The sequence below is a fragment of the Chrysemys picta genome, chromosome 5 (assembly GCF_011386835.1).
Source record: "Chrysemys picta bellii isolate R12L10 chromosome 5, ASM1138683v2, whole genome shotgun sequence".
Lineage (NCBI taxonomy): Eukaryota > Metazoa > Chordata > Testudines > Emydidae > Chrysemys > Chrysemys picta.
The window spans coordinates 40841283-40868815 of NC_088795.1; the positions used below are offsets into that span (position 1 = coordinate 40841283).

At 38.9% G+C, this 27533-nt stretch overlaps 1 protein-coding gene and 1 long non-coding RNA gene across 2 annotated transcripts in view; one reads left to right on the forward strand and one right to left on the reverse strand.

Annotated features, from left to right (window-relative positions):
- PDE5A (phosphodiesterase 5A) overlaps positions 1 to 14622 on the reverse strand; it is a 198610-nt gene extending 183988 nt beyond the window's left edge. The window contains exon 1 of the mRNA XM_042842380.2: positions 14602 to 14622. The gene's annotated coding sequence lies outside the window, so the exon portion shown is untranslated. The remainder of the gene's footprint in view (positions 1 to 14601) is intronic.
- Positions 181 to 27457, forward strand: LOC135983608 (uncharacterized). Its single transcript, XR_010601316.1, has 3 exons — positions 181 to 309; positions 793 to 897; positions 27249 to 27457. It is a non-coding gene; the product is annotated as an uncharacterized LOC135983608 (long non-coding RNA).
- Positions 27458 to 27533: the final 76 nt, after the last annotated feature.

Below are 27533 nucleotides of genomic sequence, written 5' to 3' on the forward strand. Positions count from 1 at the left end.
TTTCAAAAGCACAGGAAGGCAAGATTTACACAGGTATTTAAGTGCTGTGTTGGGGCTTGCTCCCATCACCTGTTAGACAAGGGGTTAAGAGCAAATTAGTACACCTGAGATTGCCTCCAGGCCAGAAGGGATGGAGTTAAGTAAGATTCATTAGGCACCTGACTTTCTAAGTAAGCTAAGGGAATTCTGATGGGGAGACTATAGAGAAGGCAGGACTGTCTTATTAAGAGAAATTACAGAGTGTAGTTCAGATTCTGGTAGGAGGGGAAGTGGAAGCCTGTAGATAGGGCTGAAACAGGCAGATGCCAGGTAGGAGAATGTATGGGGAATAGGTTAAGCTCCTGTGGGGGAACCCCTGAGGAAGGGTCAGTAGCTGTGCTTCAGTGAAGCTAGGGAGGGAAGAGTAGTTAGTTCAGCAGAGAGAGGCTAAGCTAGAAGCCTGAGACCCAAAGGGAGGCTGTGTTAAGGAAAGACTGTGGGGAAGCAACACAAGGGGGTTTAGAGGCAGGAAGCGCCCAGGGAAACCACAGCATGTCTGAAGGAGAAGATCTAGCTGTGGGTAGTGGGTGGGCCTGGATTCCCCCATTAGGCCTAGAGGAAGGGGCATGCAGGCCCAGTGCAAGGAATAATGAGCCCAGGGTAGGACTGAAGAGTAATTCAAAGGATGAGCTAAGGAATAGCCCGAAAGGGGGGCTGAAGGTGCTCTTGTTTGGGAGGCTTTGTGAACTTTTAGTTGCACCTTTTTGTTGCAATGCTCTGGAAAGGGGACTGAACTTTATGTGACTTGCTTAGAGGACTGAGACACAGAAGACCTGGTGAGAGGCAGATGGCCTGCAGGAGGTGCTGGAGACAAGGACCCCTTGCAGCATTGCATTCTGACACAAGGGGGATGCTGTGGTGAGTATGTTATCTTACAGTTGCCTAAAGATCCAGGTAAGCACCTAAGTGAGATGGATGCCTAACTTCCACTGACTGCCTTTGAAAATTCCACCAGGCACCTTTGGCATCTTTAGACACTTAAATGCCTTTGAAAATATGGAGTTCAAGTCCCATTGACTTTTTCCAATGGGACTTGTGCTCCTAAGTCACTTAGGCTCTCTTCAAAATTCCAGCATTAAACAATAATTAGGCTTTGTCATGAAATGATCCTCTTTAAAGGACTGAGGCAGCACTTAGAGTGCTTATGTATAGGCCAACAATGGGTCTGACATGCATATTTTAAATTATGCTTAAACTACAGTGCTAGTCTGAGTAGTGACAATGTACAAATGTCACCTTCTTAGTAATTTGGGTCCCATGTATATTCAGTCTTACATGCTGGTTTCAGTGACAAAAATAAGATTTTAAGGTTTTTTTCCACTGTTGTTCTTGTAGAGCCAACACTGAAAAGGAAAAAAAAAGGGCGGGGGGAGCTGGATTCTATTCCATTTTGTACATCAGTGGAATTATTTACTACATTCCAAGCAGTTACAGCAATGTGAACACCTAAAGCAAAGGGCGTGCACAGGTGTCACTAAGGGTGTATCCACACTTCAATTAGACACCCGGGGCTGCCCATGCCAGCTGACTCAGGCTAACGGGCTGTTTAATTGAGGTGTAGACATTCAGGTTTGGGCTTCAACCTGAGCTCTGTGAACCTCTCACTTTGTTAGGTCATGGTGGGGTTGCATAGATGTCACTGCTGGCCTAATGGGTCCTGCAGAACCTTTAATGCTAAACTTAGCACCAGGAGTTGTGCTTAAAAATGGTTAGCTTTATTCAATATTCAGGCCTTTACACAGGCTATATACAAGTGACTGAGTATTAAATTAAACTTTCAGAAGCAATTGTGATAAACTTCCATAATATAGAAGAAACCTAAATTGAAGCTACTAGTATTCTGCAGATGGGATAAACCCTGTTTATTTAGCAAATCACAGCATTTAAATGAGATTACTGCACATCACTGACAAGCAGCAATATGAGGAAAATGTAATTGCAAAAAGTAATTATCTGTTTTAAAATCAGACTTGTTGTCAGCCATTCAATATTCATTTATTGCTGTGCATTCCTTAAAAATGAGTAATGGGCTGAAGAATACAACTCATTTGGCAAGCAGTAAGAAATAGTTGACCTTGTATAGTGTTCGCAAAGCCAAATGACCATTGCAATGTGGAACTATATATTAATCAGCTGCTACAGAAATTTAAGACTTGCCTTGGCATGATGTTGTTGACACGAGTGCACACAATTCATGCTGTTATTCAGCTGGATCTTTATGTGCAGTATATAGTTTTGCATATCCACAATACTGATTTCATATGTGAGTTAGTTATTTCTATGCACAGAATCTCCTCTGTGAAGGAACTATTGTCTGCATGTCATTTAAAGTAAGAGATCTTTCCAACAATACAAGAGGTCAATTTTTATATTGTAATTTTCCATATTCTCCATTCTTTACAATGGCTGTCTACAAAGAGGTGTCTTGAGTTGAAATTGGCACTATAGATCATACAGTCACTCATGGTGTTGGCCCTGAGTACATGCAAGATGTTGTCCTTGAGCCATTTTTATCTCTATTTGTCCAGCACTGTTTACAGTTAGTGCTGGACAAAAATTGCTAGACATTCTTTTTGCAAAGGAGGTTTTGAAAAAATGTAACTAGCTCTATTTTCCACTGTTGAGTAGCTGACTGTGCCTTTGTGATGGTGGGTTTTACATTGTCAAGCTTGCTCTCCCCTGAAATAACATTAAAGCTTGTTTGTGAACAATCTTTTTCAAACTTCCCTTTGCACCCTGTAGTTATTACCTTCCCTTCATATCCTTTCATTTTCTTTTAATTAATTATCTTCCCATATGTTTCTATATATTGATTTTTTTTTAATTGGGTGGTATTTTATTCAGTAGTTATTGAAATGGCATGTTTTTCTGTTGTACACAATCTCTGGTGCTTTTTATAAAAACTGATAAAATATCACACAATAATATCCTTTTCATAGGTATTTTATTTTACTTTATCCCATAGAATACAATCCTCTATTAAATTCTACAAGATAATGGGAGAACTATAGAAAAGCTATACATTTCTATAGGGGTTTTCCATAAGGAAAACCTTTTTAGGGATTCAGAAATGTTTGGTTCACTTCTTTCCCCTTTTTTCCCCTTTTCCCTGGAACTTTAACATTTTCTGGTTTCAGAAAGGACAGGAAGTAAAACTGCCAAAATACTATGAGAGAGGCTATTCTCATGAGAGTAACAACACAATTTAATAGAACCAAAAGGCTTGGATAGTTCAGAAAAGCTTAAAATACGCATCTAAATGTTCAGTTGCATGTTAAAATAAACTCCTGATCTTCTTGAGATTTGTCAGTCAATAAACACAATAGTTGTGCAGATAAAACTTCTGAAATCCTATACTGTAAATGATCAATATAATTATCTAATCCATTATTAATTAAAACTTTGTTCACATTGAAAATATTAATATACATGAAGCTAACTTTTACTCTATGACTGTGTAACCCCACTGAAGTCAGTGGGACTGTGGAAGTGAAGCTGAGCTGGGCACATAATCTATAAAAACAACACTATTCTGTTTTTATTACAGAATTCACTTTTACAATTGAATTCAATGGGACTTAATGCACAAAGTGTCAGTTGCAAGATCAGAGCCTAAAGTGATGGTTTTTCACTTGATCAGAAACTCTCAATCTGCAATGAAAATAACACATTTCAAAATTTATCAAGCCTCTTTAAGTGCACAAATACCTGCTGTGTTTTTGGCTGACATCATTTGTTCCGTTTAAGAATGCTTCAGCATAGTAGAAGACCAGGCTGAATACAGAATTTGGAAGGACAAATTCTCTAGTGAGTCTCATGCAGTTCAAATTTGCTAAATTTGATGACTGGGCAACAAAAGGGCAGATGAAATTCAATGTTGTTAAATGCAAAGTAATGCACATTGGAAAACAATCCCAACTATACATATATAGTTATATATATATATATATAAAATGATGGGGTCTAAATTAGCTGTTACCACTCAAGAAAGAGATCTTGGAGTCATTGTGGATAGTTCTCTGAAAACATCTGCTCTGTGTGCAGCTGCAGTCAAAAAAGTGAACAGAATGTTAGAACCATTAGGAAAGGGTTAGATAAGAATGAAAATATATTAATTCCACGATATAAATCCATGATATGCCCACACCTTGAGTACTGCATGCAGTTCTGGTCGCCATCGCAAAATAAAAAAGATATTAGAATTGGAAAAGGTACAGAGAAAGGCAACAAAAATGATTAGGGGTATGGAACTGCTTCCCTATGAGGAAAGATTGAAAAGACTGGGATGTTCACCTTGGAAAAGAGATGACTAAAAGGGGGATATGATAGAAGTCAATAAAATCATGAATGGTATGGAGAAAGTGAATAAGGAAGTGTTATCAACCCCTTCACATAATACAAAACTGGGGTCACCCAATGAAATTAATAGGGAGCAGGTTTAAAACAAACAGAAGGAAGTACTTCTTCACACAACACACAGTCAACCTGTGGCACTCATTGCCAAAGAATTAGATGAGTTAATAGAAGATAGGTCCATCAATGGTTATTAGCCAAGATGGTCAGGAATATAACCCCATGCTTTGGGTGTCCTTAAATCTCTGGCTGCAAGAAGCTGGGACTGGGCAGCATGGGATGTCACTCAATAATTGCCCTGTTCTGCTCATTCTCTCTGAAGCATCTGGCACTGGCCATTGTCAGAAGACAGGATACTTGGATAAAAGGACCATTGGTTATGATCCAATTGCAAGTATGACTATTCTTGTGTTCTTATATGAAATTCAATGGGTAGGAATCTCATTTGCTTACTGTGCAAAATATAAAAGCTATAGAAACTTGTGTAGCAACAAAATGTTGCTATCTGATGGTTTTCCCCATATGTAGCCATGTTTCTCCATGAGGAAAAATACTTAAATAACGTAATTATTTTTTTCCATATCAGCAAAAACAAATTGTTAGCAGATGCTGATTGGTTCCATTCTTCTGTGCAATTGGGTTTATGATACTGTGAGTACAAGTATAGCACTGCCAAGTTATTAAATGCTTGAGATAGAAGCTGAGTGTGAATAAAGGATTTTATTACTTTCAGTAAGACATCTTAGCCCAAAATGTACTTGCTTGCTTTTGCATGGATCTAAATGAGTTGTTACCTAAATGTAGATATAATATCTGTCAGGTAGAATAAAACAGATCAAATAATACTTACTTTTGTCCTTCAGATATTTTTTATACTCCATCACTGAGCTTTCATTCTTTCTCCTTTATGTACATTTATTATTTGCATAATTGCCTTCTAAAATGCAGGCTAAAAGCACAAATCACTTTGGTTTTCTTGATGGTTTTTATTGCACATGAATAAATAGAACTATCTCTGTTTTCAAAAATGAAGGAGCAGGGTTTCTCAAAGATGTTTTATAGACTTTAAAGGATACCACTGAAGAATGTAAAAAGGCTCAAGGGCCAAATTCTTCTCAAGCCCTGCCTATGCTTAGAAGGGTTTGCTAGCATAGCTACAATGGTGCCACTATACTGGCAAACATCTTAGTGTAGATGCAACTTAATACTAGCAAGAGTTCTTCTGCCTATATAGCTTAAATCAGTCCTCTGAATGGAATAAGCTATACCAGCAAAAGGACTTCATCTCTGTATAACCTAGGGCTTTTGCTGGCATGGGGTGGGTGGATGGGGGAGAGAGAGCTTGACATCTGACATAGCTGTGGTAGCAAAACTTTAAATGTAGACCAAGCTTCAATTATACTGGTCTAACTTTCCAGTAACTCCCTGTAGGTCTGTTTCTGTGATTTTGTCTTAAAATTCTAGGGTGTGCCTATAACCCTGTCTAGTACAATCTTTTTGTCAGACGACACTCTGATTTTTTTTTTTTTTTTTTTTTTTGCAAAAAATTGTTGTTCAAAAAATTGCCAACATTTTATTTTTTTCTGTAGTTTTCCCCCCCATGTTTATTTCTCCTTCCTTCCCCACCACCCCAGTCTTTTAAGATAATCTTCAAAAGGAAAGGGGGGGAAAGAAAATATAATTTTTTAAAAAGAACTTAAATTTAAAAATGAAAAATAGGTCAACTTTAAACCCTGTGAATTAAAACTTTGACACTTGTCTTTGAGTATTTTCATGGAATAGCTTTTCTATTTTTCCACAAACTCTTGCAACTGGTATGTAATTACAAGGCAAATTCCATATATAATTCTATCTTCATTCTGATTTCTTGGTACTTGTATACTAGAAATAGTACCTGATAAAATAAAAAATTACTGTAATTCAAAAGGAATAATTTAATCATGCAGTTAGTGCTAGTATTTAAGTCAGTGACTTCAGCAAGGATTGTTGCACCTCTGGGGATAAGATAAAAGGGGGTCCACCTGGACCTACTACCCCTTGGACTCAGAATTGTGTAGGGAAGACACTCTAGAGGGCAGTAGGACCCAGATAATGCCTCATCCCCTGTGGCCCTAGGGGCAAGTTGCAGAGAAGAGCTAGCTAGATACTCCAGCCAGTAGGATCAGAAGCAGGCAAACCTGTAGAATGTCCTCAGGCTTCCTCTGCCCCTGTGCTGACTGGCTGTTTGTTCCAATCCTCTTCCCTTTTCACCTCAGTTTTGCTCCATGCCTGCCCTTCTTACCCTTTTCTCCCTTCATCTGAACCCCTCCTTAGAAACCCTCCTCCCAAAAGTGGATCTAACATGTTTGCCAACATCATACAGTTCACTCTGTTTGTGTGTTACTCTCCTTCCCCTGCACCTGTGTCTGTCTTGTATATTTAGACTGTAAGATCTTTGGGGTAGGGGTAATCTAGTAGTCTGTTTAGACAGCACCCAGTAAAATGGGGTCCCACTCTTGGTTGGCCCTTAAGCACTACTGTCATAAACCTGGTTAATAATCATCCATACAAGTTCTCCTGCAGTTCCAAGGAAGTCTTAGAAAGTACTGCTTAATACCTTGGAAGGAGATAAATAAGGCCCAGTTCCAATTATGTTAATGAAGCACACCTAGACCATAATAGTCTAATGTTACATTAAAGTTCCTCAAAAAAACCAACCAACAATCCCCATGGATAGAACTAGCCTTGGGGCTCCACAGAGCCTGTGGCCTTCACCCTCCTGATTTGAGGAAACTAAAAATGGAAAGGAGAATCTGACCTCTTACCATCTGTGGAAGAAAGAAGTTGTGTAAAACAATCTTCTGAAACAACTGTTGTGTTCAAACTTAAGTATAGTAACTTGCTGAACACTGATAAATTATTCCATAATCCTGATTCTTCTCATAATTCTGAGAAGTATTATAATTGCACAATATGTTGTCTTCATCATAAATGGCTAATCTGGATGCTGTGAGGATGTTTAATATAACACAGGATGTGAGCAAATTATGCATCTTACAAAAACAGTTTTTGTACTGGTTCCTCACTCACTGTGCAGTTTCAACTTTAATAAATATCCTAACTGCACACTTTCTGAAGATTTATGTGAGGCTACTTGTGACTGTTTGTTCTATAATAGATTCCCACAGCAGTTAAAAAAGTCACTTTAAAACTCAAGGTATGCACCAAGATTTGGTTATTTCTTTATATGAATGTCGACTTCTTTTTTTTTTTTTTAATTTAAGGTTAAAACTTGCACATAACATCCTACTTCTAATATCGCGCAAGATTAAAATAAAAATGAAAAAAACGTAGTGTCCTAGAATAGGAAGATGGCTTCTGTAACAACAATAGTTAATATTTTGAATGACCTTCCCATCTAACTTTCTATCAGTTTGTATCACTAAAATATTGTATGATCTTCAGAGATAGATTCTAAACAGTAAAGAAGGGAGGATATGGCGTTTCAGATATTAAGCAATATTATTAGGTAGCTCTAGAAAAGCCTTGGCTGATCGCCTACTGCTGCAGTACCAATCTGGCAATCCTGAGCGAGGCGGAGAAGATCACATTGAAAACAGTAATATCAGGTACTCTAAAAGGAAAAACCTTCAACTTCATGCACGCTCATATCTATCTACCTTCACATATAGATGTAGATAGATACTGTAGTATGTAGGGTCCCCAACTTGCAATGAGGGGAGAACCTGACAACTGTCAGGAGCCCCATAAGTTTCAAGGAGGCTCTGCAGGGGCACAGGGCCCAAATCAAATAATTTACAGGCTTGGGCTCTGAATCTACATCATGATGCACCTGGCATGCAAACCGAGGGTGGGAACACCATACACAACGCTGGACAAAAGCATTAACAATTTAGTCAAAATATTTCCCATTTTTAGTTCAAAATATTTTCAGATGGAAACATTTCTAACCAGCTACAAAAAGCCCGCACCCCTGAAAAAAAGCAAAATTTTGCATAGTTTTTTTCTTCCACCATTTAAAATGGCGGGGGCAGAATTTTCCAGCCACCTCCCCTGGTATAGTCCCTATATACTGAAATTAAATATCCCATTAAATTTGTATATAATCAACTTTGCTGTTATAGGTTCAGTCGTTTTCATAGCTTGAGTGTAGGGGGATTTTTATTACATTTATTATTAAATCTTCTGTTTTTTAACAATGTGGATTTTTTGTGTGTTTTGTTTTGTTTTTGTTGTTTGTTTGTTTTTTGCACTCATTGCTCATAAACTCTCATCCCTAGTATCAAATGGCTTTTCTAGGCTTGTCAGAATGGCTTGATTACAGAGGCAGGGCTAATAGCGGTGTGTCAGTACTGGCATAGTAGAGTTACCCTTATGGTGCAAACGTGATAGGTTTTATCCTAATCTGGGCTATGAATTTTATACATAGGTATGTATAAGGTCGTCTAAACCACAGCCCTTGACTCAGTACCACCCACTCCTTTTAACAGGACTGTGCAATGATCCCAAGGCACCTGCTGTGAGAGAGTGGGGTATACTGTAAAGATGGCAGAGTGGGACTGGACTTAGTAATACGTGTAGGGAAACTACTGTTCACCTAATGAATAATAGCAAAATCATTTATCTTTTCCTTTGCTTGCCTCTATTGCACTATTCACAGTAAAGTTATAGCCCAATAGGGTTTATCCTCTCCCCATACACACACTGCTGAAGGATGAGATAGAGATGTAATGAGAGCAGGAGATTCTGCTGTTGTCACTCATTCATGCTTTTGCCTTTCCTTTCAAAGAGCAAAACCTTGGGTCCTTTGGTCATAAGGTCATAAGCTAAACACAAAAGTATAGGGTTAAGTTAAAAGGAAGCAAGTCAGTGGCTGAGAGAGAGAGGGCTGAGAACCCAGAAGCGATGAGGTGGCTCAAATGAACAAAGCTCCAGGAGAGTTTTAGAAAGGAGAGAGAAGAGAGGTCAAGGTTGGTAGACTGGAGTGACCCGATGTTGAAGCAGGTAGGTATGAAATCGAGTGTGTGTTATAGGCTGTTGTGAGTACAAGGAGAGCCTGAAACCTTGAAGGGAAATCTCTGATTAGACTGTTTAGGAAGCCTGTGAATGTAACAGACAATATGAGTATGATGGTCACAAATGACAACTGTTTTTATCTCAGAAAACAATCAATATCTAAACAAGTCAAGAACAACATTCCTGTCTCTTCTGTAGAGCTCTTTCACAGAATTCATAGGAAAGAGAAAATGGCAAATTTTCTGTCAGATTTTTTATTTGGGTAGAAGGTTGCCGTAAAGATTGCCTTTTTTTCAGAAAAGTGACTGCGTAAGAATGGCATCTTACCCTACAGAGCTACTTTCTAGGTGTATTAAAAGTCATGTCTGCTCAGTGATTAAAATAACTGTCCTGCTTTTTACTCCTGTTAGCCCTGCAAAGCCAACACAACTAAGAAATAAGGAGAGTAATGTTCTAATCTTCTAGGTCTTCAACAGAATGAAATTCCAACTAGTTCTACCTGTGCAAAGCCATTGAAGGACAGGTGTAATGGACCTGTATTTCTGGGGATGGGGGAACCATAAAGTCTAGCTTGACCCTCAGAGCCCTGACTGGATTTTTAAGGCTGGAATTAAAAACCAACCAACCAACGCTTCAACCTGTACATTGATCATATATAACAGAAAAGTACAGCTAAGAGAAAATACATGTGCAGCCCCACAGTGACACTTTTACAAACTGACTTTTGAGAGCTGGCCTACTCTTTGAGATCTTACAGTAAATGTCATTGTCTGAATTAACAGTACTCCTAGCAGTTGTTCGGTATACAAATCAAATGACTCTAAGAAGATTAAATTAGACTTCCACCTAAATATGAATTCGGGGTTGGAGAATGGATAGCCCACCAACTAACAAACAACTTTCTAAACCATAAACAGGCTTCAAATAAATTTAACAGCAGTTTACCTGATTGTGCTAGCTTTTCAATGTGGGAGCTTACCAAGAGTTATATATTGTTTTACTCTGAAATGCAGCTTCTACATATGCTGAGATTTTATGAAACTTAACCAGTATTTATATTAGTCTTCTATTATGAAACTACTATTAAAATAATCCTTCAGAATATCAAAATTGCTTGCAGGCTAAATGAGACCTCATTGGCACTGACTATAGGACAAAGTCTGGAAACCTCATTTTTTCCTATTGTAGTGCCAAATCTATTTAAAAGCTGCACCTGAGAGTAACACTTTTTAATAGGCAATGCTCCTTTAGCCTCACTTTAAGAAAGATAAGCTCCTATTCCCAAGGCCTGTTTAGTGATTACTATTTTAAAAGAAAACGAATGTTTGACTTGCACAACTGCACATTCTAACAGGAAGGCAGAGTTGGAATTTGGTTTTGTGGTCTGTATTTAAAACAAAAACACAAACAAAAGATGGAGGAGAAAAAAGACTTGTTTTAAAGGATGCATTCAGTTATGTTTTTTCAGCCAGATTATGATTTTGACTGAAGGGAGATAGAATAGATTCTTACCGTGTGTTGATTTAAATATCTTAAGGCTATTTTTGTGAAGGTTTGCTGTATTTGAATTAAGTTTAATTTTTAAAAATGCATTCCTAACAACAGCGGTATGCACAGTTAGGTGCATTACTCTTTACCTGTTGCATAATTATTTCCATTAAAAGAGTGAGCAGCTGAAAGAATCTTTTTTTATTTTAATGAATTGCAGCATGTTATACCAATCTGAGTTTTGCAGAGCAATCAAGTACAAATATAAAAACTGTGATCCATGGAGGTGAAGTAGCTGAAATCACTGAAGGCATGACTCATTTAAAAAAAAATTGCAGTGGTGTTATTTTTGTGAGTGTTGTGAATGTTCAGGTGTCTTGTGCTGATCTAATTAATCAAGAAGCCATCAATGCGATTCACAAAGTTTGCAATATGCTAGCAAATTTCACTTTTCCTCTGCAACTGAAATACAGTCATAGAAAATACTAGAGACCTTTTTCACCCTTAAGGTGGGCTTCTGATCAGACCACTGCTTCCTATAAAATACCAATTAAAATTTACCAATTAAGGTCATATTCTGATGCTCTTGATCATATTGAGTAGCATCCTACTTCACACCAACCCATATAGGTTTCAATGAGATGAACAGAAGACTATTTCTTAGTATGAGTGACTGTATAGGTTAAGTCCTGAATCATCACAGTTGTGTAAGAACACGCTCCCATTGTTTCAGTCAAGGGTCTGAAGTGGCATAGATTTAGTGTCAAAGAAGAAGAAAAGAAAGAATACACTATTTATTATCAAGCCTCATGAATATTTGAACACCCTCTTGTTGTTGTTTATGTGGAGCTTGGGAATTAGGTTTCAGAGTGGTAGCTGTGTTTATCTGTATCAGCAAAAACAGAGAGGAGTCCTTGTGGCACCTTAGAGACTAACAAATGTATTTGGGCATAAGCTTTCATGGGCTAAACCCACTTCATCAGTTGCATGGAGTGAAAAATACAGTAAGCAGTATATATATCACAGCACATGAAAAGATGGGAGTTGCCTTACCAAATGGGGGGTCAGTGCTAACGAGGCCAATTCAATTAAGGTGAAGTGGCCTATTCTCAACAGTTGACAAGAAGGGGTGAATATCAAGAGAGGGAAAATTATTTTTGTAGTGCTAAGGAGGCCAATGCAATCAAGGTGGACATGGCCTATTTCCAACAAATTGGGTAGGAATTTATCCCTGCAACTCTCATGCACACCAATTAACCCTTTCATTGCTGACATGTAATTGCATTTATACTTATGGAACCATTGTTTAAAATTAATAGATTACTGAAGCACAGGAAGTTCAACTAGCCTTACTGGTCAAGAGCACCTCCTGAACAGATCTGGAAAAATTTTCTGCAAAGACACAGTTCAAAGGAAGCAGTAGAAGTTAATGTACCATATACCACTATTTCTCTAAACTGGAACTTAATCAAAGGGTGTCAAATAATAGTTTGCAATACTGTAAGTTAATATTGTCACTTCCTCTGTGAGAGGTATCAGGGAATGGAATGGAAAGTCAAAGTTGCAAAGGAAGAGAACATACATTTGGGCCATTTTAGGATTTTGTTATAATGTCAAACAGGACATTCTAATAGAGTCTATCTATCACAACTGAATATATTGAATTATGAGGCCCTCATTACAGGTTCTAGCTAAGTTCAGCTCAGGGTAGGACCTGAGAGGCAACAAGAGTGGCTTTAACCCATATCTGAACAGCCTGTATTCTGGGGCTGGTCATTCACATTTTAGAGCAGTCTAAAGGCTGATCTAAACTGCAGCCCCAAGGAGCTGTTGCACCTGCCAAGAATACCCAAACTGTCTCGCCATACCCCTTTCCCTGGCCATGACCCTAGCATGGGGCTGCAAGGGAGGGTCACCTTACATTAGCACTAGACCTCCAGGGAAGCCCTATATAGCAGGGGCAATCCCTAAGGGCCAAATCTGGCCACTCTGTTTCATTAATGGCTGGTGTACAAGAGCAGTTTTAGACTCATGAACTGGGCCCTTAAAGTTTGCACAACTCTTTGAACATGTAAAGCATTGTATACTTGTGAAATAATATTTCACATCAATTTTTCTGAAAAGCCTTTTTAAAAAATAAGTTATTTACTACCTTGAGCATCTACCACAGGTGGCTGCAGTAAAGTTATCAAAGATGTGGGAGACAATCATTAAAAGCGGGGATTTTAAGATCCCTCTGACAAATAACAGATGGCTATTAGGGCTGCCTGGAGGACGGATGTTGCTTGGAAGCAGCACACTTGTAAATTTCTGTTGTTGACAGTACCTAAGATTAATTATGACTGGTGTATATTATTTTACCTACATACTCCTAGAGCCCAGACTCCAGCTTGGAGAAAACTGATATGCAGATTTAAATCAAGTGGCTTAGGGTTCTTGCTGCTGGGTTTATTTGCATGGCTTTTCTGTTAAACACTTTCAGTGACTAATGTGACATTGACCAATAGCATCCCCTGATTTAAAGTTTGGGATCAATAAATGGAGGGTGTTTAAATTAATTACACATACAGTATTGCTGCAAAATGCTTCCTATCTTATTTGAAATGAGAGAAAACCTATAAACTGAATGGGATTTTGAGAGATGATTAAAATGGCTGGCTAATGAATAGGGCATCTTTTTTTTTTTCCAGAACTACTGCACATATCAATGGAGATTACACATTTAAAAAATGCTATCTAGCTAAACTTTTTTCTCTTTTTATTTTAATTTTATAACAATAATAATATGAAGTCTTGGTCCAGGAGATTTCCCAAACCTTAATGACCAGCTTCAGCTGATCAACTCCTCCCAGTTAGTAATTAGTCTTTAGGAAGCAACCTGAGCCTACATCATTATTGTTAATCAAAATTAGCAATTTGCCTGCTTTACCCCCTAGCCAAATTTGTTCTTATTTACAATGGCTCAGATCTCGATTTGGATTAAATAAATTTTGTAGGAGATGAAGAAAGAACAAAGATGTTCTGCAACCTTTTATTAAAGCTGATCAAATGATCAGATAACTCAAGATCTAATAAAAGAACATCTTGGTGAACTCAACAACTTATAGTAAACATTACTGGTCTACGGTCCTACCTAATTAAGACAGTTGATTCCTAATTCTCTTTCTTATACACCATCAATTCACTAACCTATAGCAAGTATGTCTCTTGCCTCTAGAATATGACTTGTTTTGTTGTTAGATGTAAGATTTATGAATTGCCTCTGTCACTTTCAGTTGCTAGATGCCGTGATGTACTAATGATACTCTACAGATTTTGCTTTAACATCTCTAGCAAATCACATTCTATTTTCCCTCTTTAAAAATGCAGGCTTGCTTGTGAAAGCCATATCAGTCCTTTGACAAGCCTCTACAGTTACTTTCTCTTGCATGCTCATCCTCACCATTACCTTACAGGGAGTTTTCTTGCTATACCTTCTAACTCATCCTCGTAACCCAGATCAAACCTTACTCCAGAGTCCAGTTTTTTCACTGAAATGCCACATGACTTCAAAAACACAACTGTGTTCATTAACCACATTATCCATAGCCATCTCTCTTCATTTTCTTGTAGATTACTGTATATTTAGAGTACTGTTCACTTACTGTATTTATCTAGCTAGATTAAAGATATATTTATATCCAGTCAGTTTGCTTTTTTTCTTACCTCTGTATTCACAACATCTTGCTGAGATGTCCTACACAGGCTCCTTATCCTGAATACTGGGGGCTTTTTATTGTTTGCTTTGTTAATTTCCTTGCCTTGCAAGCAATCCAGCTTTGGTACAATCACTGTTTAGAAGCCTGGTGTATGCTTCTGTACTGCGAGGGTTTTTCTTTAATCAACATATGGGCTATAATATAGTGGTTGTTTTGAATCTGATGTCATGGGAAAAAGTATTGCTTCAGGCAACGTGGAAATTTGCCCAGATACTTTCAAGTTGTTTCTTCCTTGAGTATAGTATCATCTATTTGAGACTTTTAACTTGCCTTCTAATGGTTATTCGTACTCACCCCTAACTACTTTCCAGTCCAAATATAGCACTACTAGAGTTAACAAACCCAAGATATGGTTCTGCTTATGGAGTGTGTTTAACAATCCAAACCAAATCCTTTCTGAAATGCCATGGTCCAACTTGTCATAAAATTTGAGAGGTTTATTAGGACTCTGTCTGCAGACATTTTAAAATGACTCCTTGTGTTTTTAAAGTTAGAAAAATCATGCAGAAATGACATATTTTTCAGCTGTTTGTTATATTTTACTTCTATTGAACTCTTCTTAGGATGAAGCAAAGTGATCAAGCATGCACAACCAAGGCTCCTATTGACCAATGATGATTTTAGATGTGTAAGAAATTCAGGGACGAGCCCTTTTTCAGTCAGTTAGGACTGCAGTAGCATCCTAGAAAATATCCAGTACCTACTTTAAAATAATAGCCGAAATAATGGCATAAGCCTGATTATTGAACACAAAGAAAATCAACTAATGAAACCGATGTAACTCAACTGACTAAACACTGCTGATTTATACCAGCTGTGCCCTGGAGCTTAAATTTTAGTGAACTTAATATGCAGGACCAGTGAGCAATCCTACCAAGCATTAATATCCTATTAAGATGTATAAAAGATACTAGTTTAGTATGAAACACACCTGAGACTGGTTATCCCTCTTTTTCTGTCTCTTTTTGTATTAATATTTTTGCTGTTGCTTTAATTGCTTTAAGAAAACAAAAATCTATGATATGCAAAAGAAAGTTTGTTTGGATTTCTAGTCCTACACATATTGTATTGATAACATACAAGAAGCTGAGGAGCCTGAGTGCATGAACAGTGCATTCGGAACATTCAGCAAACATGACAATTTCTACTATGCACATGCAAACTGGGATTCTTCCATAGTTTATAACTCAGCCAGATCAGGGTGGATTTTCATGGGGACAGCAAAAGACATCTTTTTGATCTTAGGACTGTCTCTCTGCCAAATTATAAGCTCCAGCTATACACCATTGAAACACTCAAACACTTCAAAAAACAGGTGGAAAAAATATGAACATTGGCAAAACAATCTTATAGTAAGTAGGTTCTTTCTTAAAAATAGCTGAAGTATTTTCTCTCAATGTATTTATTAATTTATTTATATAAACCTTCATTTTCCGGAGGGAGAGACCAAGGATAGCAAATTTCAACCCGAATGGTTAAAGTTTGTCAAAGCTATAGGCAATTTGAAAATGAAGGTTTATAATGTTAGGCATAATGTTGTTAGGCCACCTTTTTTACGCTCAGCAGCACAATCAGCTCTCCCAATAATAAGGGTGAAAATAACCGAGTGGAGGTTCTGGTTAGGGTGTGTTAGCATATAGCTAACATTACATAGAATTACAAGGAAACAAACTCAGAAAGTTGTTCTGAAAGGTTTTCTATGTCTGAATTAGGTAGGTTGTTTTAATACTTTCTGAGTAGCTATCTACATTAGTACAGTACATTATACCACACATGCCATTTATTGGTAGAGCACTAGTTTCTTACATTGCTATTCAGGTTAACTAATGTTGGTTTAAGATTTTACAACTTTTTCAGCTGTAAAAAGGACAAGGAAGCTGAATCAGTGCGTTTAGTTTAGTCCATCTCATGGTTCTATTGTTGCACATCTCAGTGTGCAGGTAGGTTTTGTCTTGCTATTGTGAAAGTATATAAAACTTTCATTTAAATTGATGACATAGGTGAAGGAAGAGAAACATTTATGGCACTAATGGTTCCATCTTGCAAGTGCTAAATATTTGTCTCTGGCGCACTCTGACCTGGATTGTGTGCTTGCTTAATGTGACTGATGTGAAATGATTTTGGTCATACTCTGTAAGGTGACCTTTTTGCTTTTCAGCAGTACATTGAATGAGGGCTAGCCCAGTGTGATCTGACTTTGCTATCCACTGTGATTTTTATGTCCTTCAGGAGCAGTGCAATATTATATAATGTGGATGGCTGAAGCGTCACAATCAGGGAAGTCACTGTTTGCTTGACATTAGCTGTGGAAGAACTGATGAAGATTCTAAAAATGTAAATAATGAAAAAGGGCAAAAATATGCAGGTCTTCCTTAGGTAAAACTCCCAATGAATGCAGGGAGAGCCTAGGAATTAAAAATTTCACCAAAAGAGACTAAAAAACGTATCCACCTAGTAAAAGGTACAAGATTTCAGCATTATCTGAAGTACTTTGGACCAGACTGCAGCAGGAAAATATGTAAAAAAACAATAGGACTTAGAAACAACATCTTTGATTCCTTGTTTAAAGGAATAAACCTGAATGCAGACCTCAGTTAGATGAAAATTTGAGGTATTTCCTTGCCATCCTGCATCACTTATTGTATTTCTAATAGACCTATCACCATTCTACCTAGGCAAATTCACTGCCCTGATCTGCTCAGGCAGTGTGAGGGGAATCTAAGTGACCCACATCTCCCCAGCTGGTGATTTCCCCCAGTTTGGAGGAGTCTTCTGCAGGCAGGGAGCTGGTGCAGGTGGTTCCTTCAGCATCACACTGTGTAGGGAGTGTGCAGAGATGGGGAGAGAGCATGGCCAGAGTGTGGCTGGGGTAGCCAGAACACAGCACAGACAGTCTCTTGGAGATGGTTGACAGCTGGCATGAGGTAGAGCAGCTCCCGTGCTGCTCTTACCTATGTTATAGCTCAGGAGGAGCTGAGCAGGGAATGGGGTAGCTATAACGGGCATCCTTCTCTGCTGCATGAAACAGATCTGGATGACAACAGAGAATCTGACCTTCTGAGGCACACATGGTAATGAGAATTGAGTGTATGTTCTCATGCTCGTGTTTAGGGATCTTATATTGAGATTTATTCATTAACTATTTTAGCACTAGAGTTTTTAAAATAACATAAAATCTAGCCAAGATATTTTTGCTATTCATAAGTCCTATTGTTGCACATCCCTATGGAGGATCAAATCTGATGTTATTAGTGGCGCGATATCTACTTGTATAAATAAGCTCCCAGAATGTTCTCTTGTGCCTTCAGAACAGATTAGCCAGTCAGGATAAATTTTTCAGAAGTGCCTAAGTGACTTAGATGCCTAAATCCTGTTCTACTGAGTGGTACTGGTGACTACATGGGTCAACCCTCTTTTTTGAGACAGGACATGAATTTACTCTTCAATTAACATAACTGCCTGGATAAGTTAATCACAAGCCCCCCCACCTAAGACACAAGAGGTTGTGAGCTCTCCTGGGAGTTTTGTTCTGAGTGGGTGCAGGGGTTTTGCTGAATATACTGCTTACATAAGAGGTGTGTGCGCGAGAGAGAGGGAAATAGGGGTCAGAACACACACACTGAGAGAGACTCAGGGCCAGAGCAAGAAAGCCAAGCAGCTGTCTGGTGTGACTCTGAAGAAGCCTAGAGAGAGGTTTGGGTCAAAGCTTCTGGCTGAACAAAGCTTGGGCCTGTAAGCTAAGAAACTGCTCCTTTCAGTTTTGATTCCTCCTGCAGTCAGAGAAACAGGACTTCATACATTCCTTGTAAATGAACAAGACCACGGCAACAAAAACAACAGACTATCATCATTTTCTACTCCCAGATGGGACATTCCCAGGGCCCAAACTCTGACTAGCCAGTTGGGTCAAAAAGGGGTAACAATCCCATTTTCAAAAGTGACTTAAGTACATAGGGACCAGATTTTTAAAGAGTCATATAGGTTCTTACTGGGATTTTTCATTGGGAGTTAAGTGTCTAGGCACCTAGTGATATTTTCAAAATTGCCTATCTGCATCTTTAGGGGCCTAAATACCTTTAAAAATCTGGTCACTTGTGCCTTAGTCTCATTGAAAGTGCCAAAATCACTGGTTTTTTTGTTTTGTTTTTTTAAGGGCATTTAGGTTCCTAAGTAACTTAGTCACATTTGAAAATTCTTTCCAGATGAATGCCAAGATAAGCTATCAGCATTAGTCAGTAATCCAAGAGAGAAAATATAGTTTATGGAACAGCTAGTGAAGGCTGATCCTAAAGAAGGCTGTAGGTTTGGTTAAGATAACTTTCGGGTAATTATCTGCTTTTTTGAGGCTTACCCAAACCTCTGCTTTGGGAAATCATGCAAGCACAGGCTTTCCTGTAAGACTTCCAGTATTTCCTGGTTACAGCCAGGAAAGGAATAGTGCAAGAGCAGCCTCTCTCAAGATATTCAGTTTCTGGTTCCAGCAAAAACCAATAAGTATAGAATGTAGAGGTGAAAAGTGTGTGTGTGTGCGCGTTTTAACAGACCTCTAACATGGGGTTGGTTCAGTTCCAGTTATGTGTGAAAGTTAATCTGAATCAATTTTGGCAAATTGTTTGAGTGAAAAAAGAAAAATATTGGAAATGTTAAAATGGGAAACTTTGTCTTTTCCCTTGGCATTTTTCAATGCTGGAGATCCTGGTCATTGAAACCAGCAGGTGTCACCTAAAAGGACCAGTTGGGGTTACTGTTTCTTTCTCTTTAACCAGAAACAGAGGTGATGTTCTAGGTGACATTTCCAAGGCTTAAAGGACTATAAAGCTAAGAAGGTTCCTAATGCAGGAAATTGTAGGAGTAAGAAAGCAGCCAGCTGGCAGTGACTGGAGATGCTGCAACTCCCTTCTTCTGTGCTACTGCTGCTCCCTGCTGCAGGAGATTGGTTTTTTAAAACTAGACATGATAAGATTTAGGATGTTACTTTATCTTTGTATCTGCTGTGTTCAGACATCCACAAAATATTAATTAAAAAAAGCAAGCTTTCCCCATCGTATCCCTCAATATGTGTTGACATTCAAAGAGCAAAAGCCAATGAACTTTTCCCCACTCCCTATGATTAATTGGCCCATTTGCTGGGGTTCCCCTCTGATAACTGTGAGCCTTTTTTTCTCCAGTTGAAACGTCTTGATTTTTAGGGAGACAAGTTTATGTGCCACTATTTAGATACATTAAAAAAAATCTCAGAAAATCTTTCAAAGATCAGATACAAAGCTAAACAACCTCCGTTTTGCAGCTTAGTTTGGATTCATCAGTTCCATCCATAAACATTTTTAACACCTGCATAACTCCACTTCTGCAGGTTATTTCCAGAAGCAGTTGAATGATCCTTTGCAAGGCTATAGCTGACTGAGAATAAGCAAAACCTAGTTATGTCAAATTGCTGTAATTCTCAGCAATCAAAAACAGAAGCAAAACATGATGACAATACACATTCATTTGACTGCAAAGATTACAAACATTTGTTTTGTCTGATAATATCTTATTAACTCCAATCAAAAATATCCTTTGCCCACCCCCCATCTCTGACACCAAACCTACTCAAATGTATCAGGACTTAGTATTCGTATTTTTCTCATTATGTTCAACATAAGCTTCAAAAGAGAGCATTTTTCTTTTTCCTTTGATTTATGTTAATTTTAATTAAGAAACCAAAGCTGCGGACATGAAACTCACACAGGCAATCTCTGAAAAATGCTGTTTGAAAAGACATAAGAATTGCAAATGGGTTCCCCTCGCTAATCCATACATGTTGTTTTGCTTATTCTCAGTTAGCTAATTCACACATGCTGTTGCAAGGTTTGAAATGCAGATGATCAGTTCATATTTGAAAGCATATCAAGTTTCCACCTCATTCCAGTAACAGATGGCAAAATAACAGGAAAGGCAAGTCTCAGTTTTCAAGGTTCTGGCCTTTTCACTGCCTTGGTCACACAATGGATGGCAAAGCTCATTGTACTACTGAATGGTGAAAACATTGTAGATGTTTTGGTGGAAGGATCTGGATGCAGTGATGTGCTGGAAGTGGCTATTGGAGGAATTCCTTGTTAAAAGTCTACCACAAAGTTCAGAATAATTTCCCATCCTATGGAGTCACCTCTCTGAATACTGTTAAATCTGCACAGTACTTCTGAAGGGCAACATATTTTGCTTTCATAATGGACTGTGTTGCACTAAATTGCAGATATATTTAAAATATTACAAAACCCAAAAGGGGAAATTTCTCCCTCCACCCCCACCCAAGGTCTTCACCCTCAAACTTCATTTCAATTATGCAAGATGAATACCATGCTACATTGTCCATATGCTAAATATATATTGTGGGAACCAAACATCATAATTCCAGCAAAGTGCACACAATAAGCTTCCTTGGCTGGTGGTGTTGCCACCCTCATCTATTACTATTTAATTTGTTTTTATGGTAGTTCCTAGGAGTCCTAGTCATGATCCACAACCCCATTGTGCTAGGCCACAGAAAAAAACCACAGTCCCTTCCCCAAAGAATGTACAATTTAAGTATAAGACAAGAGACAACAGATGGATACAGACACCCAGGGGAGTACAAGAATCAGCATGGTATCCAGTGGTCTCTCCATTGGATAGCGGCCTAACCATTGTCAAGTTTTAGGCAGGCATCATGGCAAAGTGGAGCTATGAAGAGGTATCTGAAGGTGGATAATGAGGAAGCTTTGCAGATGTTTATGAGGATCACCTCCCCAGTGTGTGGGGCAGCACAGAAGGCATGAAGGTGTATGTTTGAAGATTTAACAAGTGGGCACTGGAAGCTGGCATCATTGGAGCCTGTTCAGAGATGAGCATCCACAGCTTGATAGCTAAAGTGAGATGATAGGTAGGATGGGGACGGGCTGAAGGGCCTTGAAAGTCAAGACAAGCATCTTATGTTTAATGCAGTAGAAAAAAGGGAGCCAGTGGATGGATTCAGAGAGAGGGGTGATATGGTCAGAGCCAAGGGCCAGGGAAATGATTTTGCAGCAGCATTCTAAATGGATATGAACAGAACAAGATTGCATTGTCAGGCCAGAGCACAAGATGTTGCTGTAATTGAGATACGAGATTATGAGAGCTTGGCACAGAGTTATGACTGTGTGGCTAGTTAGGAAAGGCTGTATCTTAGATGTTATGCAGAGAAAACATTGGCAAGACGTAGATATAGCCTAGATTTGCAGACCTAGAAAGAGTGTCAAATCAAAGATGATGCCCAGGTTAGTGACTGTCAGGATAGTGGTGCTGTCCACAATGATTGAGAAAGGAGGTAGTGGGCAGGACTTGGGGGTGGGGGGAGGAAAGGAGCTCTGTTTTAGCCACATTTAGCTTGAGCTGACTGCTAAACATTGACAAGGAGATGTCAGAGAGAGAGGCTGAGCTTTTAGTTTGGACAGAAGGAGACAGGTGTGGAGTAGAGAGGTAGATCTTTGAGTCATCAGCATAGAGTTGAATATGTGTTTGCTGCTTACCCAGTAGTAAGGGGTAGAGGGAGAAGAAAAGGGGACCAAGGACAGGTTCAGGGTTTGTGATCAAGTAAATAAAGAGGAATTTGACCTATAAGGAAGTTTTTTTTTTCATTGACGCTATTAATGTGGAGTAGCCAATTTCAGACAAGACAGACATACAGATGGTGAAAAGATCAGAAAACTAGCTGAGGAAATGCAAGTTTGGTGTCACAACTAGAGGGGCTAAATATATTCAGTGTTGAAATTATAAATGAAATATCCCAGAAGATGAGGGTACATGGAGAAGAGGGCCAAGGATGGATTCTTGAGGCACTCCATGATGGAAAGAACCAGGGAGAAATGCATAGATTCCACTGGAAATTAAAAAGAAGCAGTTCAACTGTGGAATGCTTGTTCAAGTATATGACTGACATCTTAGCACATACCCAAGCACATCCAGCTACACTGAACAAATTCCACTTACTAGGAATATCTGGTATGTTAGTCATATCAATGCTGCGTAACAGTTGTCATAATTATAACAAAACTTCAAACAACTCATCTCGTTATTTATTGTTTTAGTCAGTTTAGCTGGAGACAATAAAGAGACACTCATAGGCTGCCTTCTAAATCAGAAACACTAGAACCTTAAACAAAAATTAAAGCTTAGATTTTGGATGATATTGCAACTTTTGTCAGAGATTTTCCTATGCTGATGTAGATTGTCTACACACACAGAGTATTGTATGTGAAAATATAGCATCAGAATTCTATCACTTTTGATTTTCACTAATGGAAAAACTACTTACATAGCTGGGGGTATCTAAGAGCTTTTCGCAGAGGGTTAATTTTTGCATGTAGTAAAATGAAGCAGTTTCTATTAAACCACATTGTGAATCTGTGGGCTGTTTCTTCAATAAGTAGTACTAGTTGAATAATATTTGTTGAATAATTTGATGGACTTTACTATATTTTTCAACAAAACATCCCACACTTTCTCCATATCATTCACCCATGTTATAGAACTGGGCAAATGATCTACGAATATACATTTTATGATTTTTGTTTTCAAATAAAATATTTTTGACAGTTTTACCCAACTGTATCAAAGTAGGTAATTTGTTTTCTGAAATGTAGATTTGATTTGATATCTCTATGCTTCCCCCTCAGCACTAATTTTTAGACTTGATTGTATGGCCTGAATGACAAATGACCAGGTGGGTTTATCAGTGGGCTGAGGCTAGGGGTTGAAAGAAACTAGCATAAGTAGAATGAAAACAACTTAGGCAGTGCATGAGGCAGTATGTGTCCATTATAATTAACACATCTCAGCTACTGTGTGAATTGTGTGAATGATATCTCAGCACCAGTTCCTTCAAGGGAAATTGGGGCTAGATTAGGAAAATTTCAGTTGGTGTCTGTCCTCAGTACTCAAAGTTAAAGAGTTATCAACACATGGTAATTCCCTCACATTATAGGTTGTTCCACCATGCAGACACTTGGAATTAAAATAGAAGAAAAGTTTTTGTGATCATATATTATCTGACAGTAGGCTTTCTGCACTGGATTGGAGTGCACTTTTGTAGCAAATATTTAGTGGAAACGTTATTTACCATGGCTTTGGTTAGGCAGATGGGCATTTGAGACCACTGTCTACTAATTTATTAAAACATACCTGTCTCTACTGTTACCTTGTTTGCTTAGTCACCTGTTCTGTGTTAACAAAATCCTAGATTTTGAGCTCTCTGGAGCAAGGATGGTTTTTGTGTGTGTGCAGTGCCTGGTAAAATGGGGGCTTACACCCTCTGTGAGGTTCTTAGGAGCTACCACAACAGAAAATAATACAAATGTTTTTTCCAAAGTAAATATACTAGATTGAATATATACATTTTCATGGATTAAAATGTAACAGTGGGGTCTTCCTAAAAACTGATGGTATGATATAGCCTTGGGCCAAATTCTTCTAGCAGGCTGAAAGTGCTTGAGTAGGAATTGGCCCTCCTCAAACCTTGGGCAGTTGGTCAGTCTTCAGCATAGAGCAGCCTGAAGAGTGATTTGGAAGCTTTCATCTTGGCCCTAACTCTTTCATTTACTACATGTAAAAAAAATGCAATCTGGGGGGGATCCAAATTCTCTGGTATGATCAAGCTGCACTCGGCATAAGAGTGAATGCAGGAGAGGAGTAAAATTGACACTAATCCATCTTTCATAGAATATCAGGGTTGGAAGGGACCTCAGGAGGTCATCTAGTCCAACCCACTGCTCAAAGCAGGACCAATTCCCAACTAAATCATCCCAGCCAGGGCTTTGTCAAGCCTGACCTTAAAAACCTCTAAGGAAGGAGATTCCACCACCTCCCTAAGTAACCCATTCCAGTGCCTCACCACTCTCCTAGTGAAAAAGTTTATTCTAATATCCAACCTAAACCTCCCCCACTGCAACTTGAGACCATTACTCCTTGTTCTGTCATCTGGTACCACTAAGAACGGTCTAGATCCATCCTCTTTGGAACCCCCTTTCAGGTAGTTGAAAGCAGCTATCAAATCCCCCCTCATTCTTCTCTTCTGCAGACTAAACAATCCCAGTTCCCTCAGCCTCTCCTCATAAGACATGTGCTCCAGCCCCCTAATCATTTTTGTTGCCCTCCACTGGACTCTTTCCAATTTTTCCACATCCTTCTTGTAGTGTGGAGCCCAAAACTGGACACAGTACTCCAGATGAGGCCTCAGCAATGTCGAATAAAGGGGAACGATCACATTCCTCGATCTGCTGGCAATGCCCCTACTTATACAGCCCAAATGCCGTTAGCCTTCTTGGCAACAAGGGCACACTGTCAACTCATATCCAGCTTCTCGTCCACTGTAACCCCTAGGTCCTTTTCTGTGGAACTGCTTCCTAGCCATTCGGTCCCCAGTCTGTAGCAGTGCATGGGATTCTTCCATCCTAAGTGCAAGACTCTGCACTTGCCCTTGTTGAACCTCATCAGGTTTCTTTTGGCCCAATCCTCTAATTTGTCTAGGTCCCTCTGTATCCTATCCCTACCTTCCAGCATATCTACCACTCCTCCCAGTTTAGTGTCATCTGCAAACTTGCTGAGGGTGCAGTCCATGCCATCCTCCAGATCATTAATGAAGATATTGAATAAAACCGGCCCCAGGACCGACCCTTAGGGCACTCCTTTTGATACCGGCTGCCAACTAAACATGGAGCCATTGATCACTACCCATTGAGCCCAATGATCTAGCCAGCTTTCTATCCACTTTATAGTCCATTCATCCAGCCCATACTTCTTTAACTTGCTGGCAAGAATACTGTGGGAGACCGTATCAAAAGCTTTGCTAAAGTCAAGGAATAACACATCCACTGCTTTCCCCTCATCCACAGAGCCAGTTATCTCGTCATAGAAGGCAATTAGGTTAGTCAGGCATGACTTGCCCTTGGTGAATCCATGCTGACTGTTCCTGATCACTTTCCTCTCCTCTAAGTGCTTCAGAATTGATTCCTTGAGGACCTGCTCCATGATTTTTCCAGGGACTGAGGTGAGGCTGACTGGCTTGTAGTTCCCCGGATCCTCCTTCTTCCCTTTTTTAAAGATGGGCACTACATTAGCCTTTTTCCAGTCATCTGAGACCTCCCCCAATCGCCATGATTTTTCAAAGATAATGGCCACTGGCTCTGCAATCACATCCGCCAACTCCTTTAGCACCCTCGGATGCAGCGCATCTGGCCTCATGGATTTGTGCTCATCCAGCTTTTCTAAATAGTCCCGAACCACTTCTTTCTCTTTGCAACTTCTGTTACTTGAGGTTAGTCCTGCGCTGGCTTGGTATGGGAAGATGGGGTTGGGCATCTGCAAGTGGCTAGTTAAACCCAGTTTAGTGGTATTTTGTGCTGCCAGAGTGTCTCAAAACAGAATTATTGTACTGGCGAATCTAGTCTTTGTGTGTTTCTCATCAATTGCATTGCAGCCCTGCAACTAACTCATTTGTAATGCAACTAGTCACTAGTTTGGTCACTAGTTTTGTCTTGATTACTCATGTCCCTGGATAAAAGAGCAGCTGTGTACAAATGCATCTTTCATGGTTTTCTTCACTGTTTGAATATCACCTTCCCTTGGTGGGAGAATGTAGCCTGTAACTGAATCTCTCAAATAAACAACCCCATGAGTTCTGCTGATGGGTGGGGGAAGGAATCACGAAATAGTCTAGATTCATTTTGGCAGTTCCGAAAATCTTTTAAGATTGCTGAAGCTAACAAAACCTCAAATTCCACAGCATTCATCCAGGTCTAGTAGTAAGTCTGTGCTATAATAATTATACCTATTATAGACCAAGTAGGAATTTGTTCCCTTATGTTACTTCCAACAAGATAAACAACAATCCATCCAAAGTGTACAAATTGTAACATTGTATGTATTCCCAGTTACAGCGTGAATAGGTTTGACAGTTTTCATCCTTGCAACAGTGTGTTTATAAAAGTATATTATTTATAGCATATCTATGTGACAAAGTCAAAGATAAGCAAGGTTATTTTTTTTATTTTCAAACTCTTTTGCAAACCAAGATTTTTTTCTCATTCATAAGTACATTCCTTGATATTTTTTTCTTTTAAAGATATTTTGGTTTGTAATATCGAAAATATTTCCTTGGAAACATTTGCAGATTCATGAATAAATAGGATTTTTTTAAATTAAAAAATCTTTCCTGGAAAGCTTCACTTAAAAAAATAATGTGGTGAATGCAAGAAAGTTAGGTACCAAAGAGTCAAAGAAGGGCAAAGCACTTTTGGTCATAATATGACAGACTTGTTTGTGATTTGATTTGTTTGTGAAAAGCCTGGTTGGGGGTGAAATGAGATGGAGTTAATAATTGTCTGTGCCATATCCATTAATATGATGCAATTTCAAGTGTAGAAGGGATTTTAATATCTGGTGCTGCTTCGATTCCATGGCGATGCCCTTCAGGAGTTCTCATGGATACATGTTTATGGCCAAATCCTAGTCCCTTTAAAGCCAATGGAAAAACTCGCAGTGACTTCAATGGAATCAGGATTTGGTCCCAATTGATAATCATCAGTAATAATATTCACACAGATTGGGCCCAATGAAAAACAGGATGTATGGAGGAAATCCGGAACTTCCAGGCCCTCCAACATATCCAGAGAAACCTGCCTGAGACACAAGGCCCAGCGGGATACTCTCCAATAGACTTGCCACAGGTGGAGCGCAACTGCAGCAGGCCAGAGGAGATTCCAGGGACCAGACTTGGGAAAGCCCCAGATATTTTTAATATGATCTTTTGGGTGAGTTGAATAATAAACTGTACATTGCATTATATTCGAATTAATTCTTACAAAAATACTAGCTGCAAGGCATATG